Raw genomic sequence first — 7,512 nt, forward strand, 5'->3', positions numbered from 1 at the left:
TATTTTTTTAAATTTAACCCATATGACTGACTGGTTTGCGAGGCCCGGCTGACATCTTGTGTTTTTTTTAGAGCAGAGGAAAAACTTGGAAGAAATTTGTGAATAAGTGTAGCAAACCATAGCAAAACCCACCAAAAACCATACAATAACACTCAAACAGTCATTGGAAAGCAAATACATACAAACTTTTAGACGTTCAAATCAGGAAAATCATATAAAAATAGCTGAACATTTCTGACCGTTGAACCCACGTGGGTTTCGACCCGAACCGAAAGTTTTTGGTACAACTGACCAAACTCCAGCATATATTTGGTATATTTGATATATTAACTTTGTCAAAATAGGCTAGTCGCGAACTTATATTATCTGTGAATTGAATTTTTCACCGTTTTATTAAAGCTTGGCTGTCCTGCCCCCACCCCTCCCCCATTTCCAATTAACAACACCAAATAGTGTCCAACTGGTATGTCCATAAAGAAACTAAATGACTATCTGAAAAAACCTGATCTGCCAATAAAGGGAGATAAAGCTCTGACACCTGTTTTATTCAGTGACAATAAAGGAAACTACCTAGAGAGACAGATAAGACCAGGAATCAGTAGGGTAATCAAATTTTGGAGTGAGAAAGGTAGGACTTTGGAGTGAGAAAGGTAGGACAACAAAGAAAGGAGTCCAGTGGCTAAGAGACAACATAGCAACTAAGATAGGCCAACTCGACAACATCTCCATATATGTATGGCTAGGTACATGTGACCTGACATACTACAACTACAAAACTAAATACGTAGAACTACATCCAGATCCATCTGAAGCCATAAAAGACACAGTGGATAACCTAAATGAAATTGTAAAAATAGTACAGAACTATCCTGGATGCAAAGTAACGCTTCTAGAAGTACCCCCAATCTCGATCTATCATTGGAACAAAAGCAGAGACCACCCAGATATTAACCAGTTTATCAACCAGGACTGCGTATTGGTTAAACACATATTAGAGCTAAACAGCAAAATACGAGAAATAAACCAACAGATACAGGTCTTTCCACCTACATTATCAGTCGACATCAGTCATAACCAGCAAAAGAGCTCAAAAAACAGACACAAAAGGGTTACTGACAGATATAACTTCAATCTATACATAGACGGAATTCATCCTTCAGTGCTACTGGCCAGAGTGTGGCTGAAAAAGATTGGAAGGTTAGCACAGGGGCATTGTTACCAACAGTAGGGTGAAGTTTGCTGTGGATTGGTGATTAGCAGTCGACAGTGGGATTATCCACGACGTACCTACTCACTGATTGCCAGCAGACTTAGAACCTACAACTGACAGGCACAACTATACCCATACTGATTGTGGAAGACGTCCACCAAGAGGAATACGTCCAAGAAGATAGATAAATAGCTGTATATTCACACCGTTTGTACCATCAGGTCTGAATTAAGCCTAACATTAATAAATATATAATGTTCTTAAGCTTAACTATAAAGCTACTTATACAGCCTCTATACATAAAGAGTTGTATTATTAATTAAATAACTATTATTAATAAAAACAAATAAAGGAAAAGCAGGAACATCGCCAGGAAAACATATCTACAACATAAACAAAATATAGCCTGTTAACGTCAAAGCCGGTACACAGTCGGTGGAAAGCTGTCGACCGTGGGATTATCCACTACGTACCTCTCCACTGATTGTGTACAGCCGACAATATGGAGGACAACCAGCAGGTCAGCAAGGTTGGGAGCAGCATACCAAACAAGAGACAGATTACCAAGGACTACAGCCTTAACATCCAGAGAGCACTAATGAATAAGCTAGAGGCAACTAAAAGAGAGGCCCACCTTGAATTTAAAAACACAGGAGGTGGATTGGTCATAACTGCCGACGCGGCTACGTTCGAGCTAATAAGACAAGCAACTGCAATCTACTACAGTAGAATGACACAAGAAAATATACTAATCCAAGAAGAAAAAGACAAATCAGGCAACATAATTGTACAACACAGCTATAAGTACAACAACAAGGATAAGTGTTACACTGTAAACTTCTATAACACCAAGAGCAAGATATTGGTAAACGGAAAAGACCAAGACCGTTTTGTCGATGTGGACCTAACAGAAATAAGACAGATAGCACAAAATACCAAATGTGGAAAGTCCAAAGTCAATTTAACTCAACTAAACAACCTCATGAGAGAAAGACTGGAGCAGACTGTTGGAGCCAAAATCACACAAGCCACATGCGATAAAAATGTAAATGCTGGCATTCTATGCATAAAATGCAATAGGAGTTGTAGAACACGTAGCGCCTATTGTACTTCAGGAAAGCACTGGGTCCATTACAAATGCCAGAAGATGACATCCCAAGAAATAGCGGAGATAGAATTAGAGGAGGAGAATGACGACAACTATACATGTAAGATATGCAATGGTAATATAGCTATTGAGGGAGAGGCAAAAAACACCCAAACATCACAACCAATTGACAGCCAATATCAGCAGCTCGCCCTATCAACCTGTAGTAACAACGCTTCAAGTATACTAGCAGACGCAGGTGCTGCAAGAGAAGAAGAGGTATGTGAAGCTGAATTTTGTGGAATATGTGAAGACACAATAGAAGATAATGCTGACTCATGTGAGATCTGCCAAAACATAGCCCATTCATCTTGTCTAGTATGCAGTGATGGTCAAACAACTTGCTTCCCATGTATAGACACCATTAAACGAACTGGCAAAATTCAGGTTAACAGCAATATAGATGAGCACCAAACTTACGTCAAACTGGGAGAAACACCCAAGGAACAGCAAACAACTATAAATGGAAAGCCCCAATCTGAGCCTCCAAACCACCAGCATGCTAACTCAAAGACAATATTGCGTCCAGCAGATGTATGCATTGAAGTGCCCCCTACAAAAGCCTCAAAGACTAAACAAGACCAAACAGATACTAAAACAAAAGTCATGAGAGAAAGAGAGCTGAAACTAAGAAAAGCTGAAGAACAACTCAAAATCAGGGAAAAAACTCTAAAAGAAGACCAGGCAAAATCAGTACTGCTTGAAACAAGAGTACAATACTTGGAAGCCCGCAACTTTGAATTAGAATCACTGGTAGCAACAATGAGACGTCGCCTTGAGGAATTGCAGGGAAACAGTAGCACAGCAGACAATAAACAATAAGAAGCAACCTGGAGAAGAACAGCCCGGAATCTTTGAACAAATGCAGAAGAAGCTGAATAGCTGTACAGCATAGGCAACAACCTGAATCCAGACAAGACTACCATCAACCTAAAATGGCAGCATTTATCAACCAACATATCCAGCAACCAAATATGGCAACATTTATCAACCAAAATAGCCACCCACAACCTATGTTAGCTGGAATACCACTAATACGTCATACTGTACAGCCAAGTGTTCCATATGTAAACACCATCCCACTGAGAGTATCACAGCCAAGCAACAACAGACAAGCTGACACCCTACAACCCAGAGCAACACACGCACCTGATAGGAGACATGTCACCGTCAAAGATCGAAGATCGAAGATATGCTGAACACAACAACCAGGGTATACATGATTGGCACAATAATACCAGACTGACAACAACGAGCCATAATCAAGAGCCCCTCAACAAAACCAGAACCCACAACGAGGATTTTTATGCCAGCCAAGCCTCCAAAAAAACAGAAGTTAGCAAAAACAGCAGAAGAAGAAGGCGTTACAGTTCTGAAAATTATATCATTCAACTGTAAAAATGCAAAATCCAACATATACGCCTTGCACGATCTAATGGAAAATAACGACATACTGTTGCTTCAAGAACACTGGCTATTTCATGCACAATTACATTATCTACAAGAAATTGGCAAATGTACCAACTATGCTGCAAAAGGAAGTGATGAATATGACCCAATTCAACCAACATTTCTACCAAGGGGACATGGAGGGGTTGCTGTTATATGGAAAAACGAAATAGACAGTCAAGTCAGACCATTGGACGATGGTAAAGAGAGGATCCAATGTGTAGAAATATCAGGGAAAGATCAAAAACTTCTGGTGGTATCAGTGTATTTACCTTCAACAGGAGGGCGAAACAGTACAGATGAGTTCTTGGACACCATTGACCAACTAAATGAGATCATCACTAAATACCAAGGCACACATGAAATTATAATTGGAGGAGACCTCAATGAAGATCTGGGAAATGATGAAAGGCAAAACAAACGGAAAAAGTATTTACAACAACTAATCGAAGACTACAGGCTAGGCTATGAGAATACTGGGAAGACCTTAATTTATTAAGACAAATGGCCAAGAATGTTCCGAACTTGACTACTTCCTGTATAAGTCCAGACATATGGAGATGGCAGAAAAAGAGGTCCTGAAAGATGTCATAAGTAACCACTCCGACCATTATCCTATTAAATGTGAAGTTAAGATAGGGATTCCAAGAAGAGATACAAATCAAAACAGCAAACTTCAGCAACTTCAACCAACTATAAAATGGGACAAAGTAGACCAAGATCTATACTTGGCAATTATCAACAGGCAGGTGGACACGATGGCAGAAAGCCCAGCCGAGACAGCAGATGATGCCGAACTCCTAATCAGTAAGATGCACCAAATGCTAACAAACGCAGCAAATGAGAGCTCATCTAATAAATCCAAGTACAAGGCAAAACCAAAACTGAAAGTATGGACACCAATCATCAAAAGTAGCTTGAAAGAGATGAGAAAATGCTATGATATATGGAGTAGAAATGGGAAACCCATCAACCCAGATGACAAGTCTTATCAAGACAGAGTCAACAGCAGAAAGGAATTTAAAAAGCAGGTGAAAGTTGAGCAGGCTAGAGAGCGTGACAGAGATAAACAAGAGATACTGGAGGCAAGAACAAGAGACAGTAAGCTGTATCACAAACTAGTAAAAGGCAACAGGAATAGAAACAGAACTGGTATAATGGATCTACATGTAAATGATAATCTTTACTCTGGTGACCAAGTAATCGAAGGCTTTACTGAACACTTTGGAAATCTAGCATCAGCAGAAAAATCATCCCAGCTGAAGGACCAACACTATCACGAACTGGTTGAATATGAAATCAAATTAATCAACGACATGGTAAAAAGTAAGGAAACTCCCCTGGCAACCCAGACAGAGCTTAAGAAGGCCATAAAGTCACTAAATAGAGGTAAATCTGCAGACATATATGGCATCACTGTTGAGCACCTCATCTATGCAGGAGAAAAGCTAGAACAACTACTTTTAAGGCTCATCAATCTGGTATTTAAACATGGCTGTGTCCCAGACATACTTAAGAAAGGACTTCTTACACCTGTCTTCAAAAACAAGGGAGACCGATGTCATGCTGCCAACTACAGAGGTATAACAGTACTGCCAGTCGTTAACAAGATAATAGAGGCAATAATCAGGGATAGAATACAACCAAGAGTCCTTAAAGATCAAAATCCAACCCAACGAGGTTTCACAGCAAAATCATCGCCACTGAACGCAGGTCTGGTTGTGGAAGAAGTCTATCGAGAGAGTGTAGACAGTAACCAAGAATTTGAGCTGGTTTTACTAGATGCAAAGTCTGCATTTGACGTAGTGGTACACAGTCACCTAATGCGACGACTATTTCATTGCGGTATCGACGACACTCTCTGGAGGATAATACAGAGTATGCACTGGAAATCAACTAGTGCCATCAAATGGGAAGGAATGATTGCTGACGAGTTCCCAGTGAGCCAAGGTGTGCGCCAAGGAGGAATCCTCAGCACTGACTTATACAAGGTATTTGTTAACCCTCTACTGAATAGATTACAACAATCAGGCCTTGGATGCAAAATTGGCAATGTCCTTTGCAATACTACAACATGTGCAGACGACATAGCATTATTGGGAAAAAGACCACCTGATATGCAGGTACAAATAAATATATCTGCCGACTACGCAGGAATGGAAGGCTATAAGCTCCAACCCCAGAAGAGTGTGGCAATACACATCAAACCTAAGCCAACCAAGAACAATTGTGAACCAGAACACTACCAGTTAGGAAAAGATCCAATGCCAAACGTCACAAAATCAACACATCTTGGTATAATAAGGACAACATCAATGAGACAAAACATTGAGTCCAATGTTGAAGAAAATGTCAAGAAAGCAAGAAGAAGTGCCTATGCCTTGTTCGGAAGTGGATTCCATGGAGAAAACGGATTAGATCCTGAAAGCTTAATTCATCTATACAAGACTTACATATCACCAGTACTACTCTACGGGATAGAGCTTCTGACACCAAAATCAGCATACTTGGAAACCCTAGAGAAGTTCCAGAAAAAGATGCTCAAACAAATTCTCTCAGTCCCTATGAGTACTCCTGATCCAGCAGTGTACATTCTAACCGGCATCCTACCAGTCGAGGCACAAATCCATACCAAAATGATGACATTCTTTAGTAACATATGTCAGCAATCAGACAATAGTGTTGAAAAACAGCTTGGTAAAAGACAACTAGCTGTAAAATCCTCAGGAAGCCACAGCTGGTATATTGAAGTACAGAGGGTCATGTTCAAATACAACCTCGGCAGAGCCATTGATATGCTGAATAATGCAGATGTGACTAAAACCACTGTCAATCAAATAAAAAGGCAAATTGCTAACCACTGGGTCAACGAAATATCAGTTATTGCCAACCTGTATCAAGGGCTAAAATACCTTCAAACAGACAACTTCATGGCAGGCAAAATCCACAGCATACTGAAGATTAAAAGATACACCAACAAAGACCGTTTTAGAATTCCAATCAAACTAAAACTCCTCACTGGAACCTACTCACTGCAGCCCCTGAGATATAAAATCTACAAAGAAGGATACCAGGAAATATGCAATGCATGCAGCCAGGAAGTGGAAACGGTTGAACATCTATTGATCAAATGTAAAGCTTGGGATAACATCAGAAGACCTGTAATTAAAGAGATAGAGAACATATTAACAAGCAACAGCAAAATAGAGTGGGAATCTCTTAATGACAGGACCAAAATACAGATATTGATGGACATAACCATGGTACAACGACAACTTCGTCTGAACAGTGAAGAAGTCTCAAAGATAGAACACCAAGCAAAACGTCTCATATACCTTATACACAGCGCCAGATGTAAACTTCTACTTCAACCATAGCTGATTGGAAGATGCTTTGATCAGGGTTCATGGTAGGGTTGGGTCTGGGTGTGTAGGGCAGCCAATTCCAAATAAGTCGAGCTCACTGTATAACATGGTAATTTCAAACGCGTCGGAATTCATGGGTGTATTTTGACCATATTTACAATGAACATTATGCAGAATGCTGCAACAAATACGTAATATGGGTGTGCCGGTGCCAATATAGATGTGAGATAAAATCTTTTACCTTTTAAAGACAAGCTTTTAGAACTATATTAATAAACATATGACAATTGCTGTTACATTACAGTGCGTGCCTAGATCGTAAACGTCGCACAAAGTGCTAA

This window comes from Mytilus galloprovincialis, chromosome 8, assembly GCF_965363235.1.
Source record: "Mytilus galloprovincialis chromosome 8, xbMytGall1.hap1.1, whole genome shotgun sequence".
In the NCBI taxonomy this organism is placed as follows: domain Eukaryota; kingdom Metazoa; phylum Mollusca; class Bivalvia; order Mytilida; family Mytilidae; genus Mytilus; species Mytilus galloprovincialis.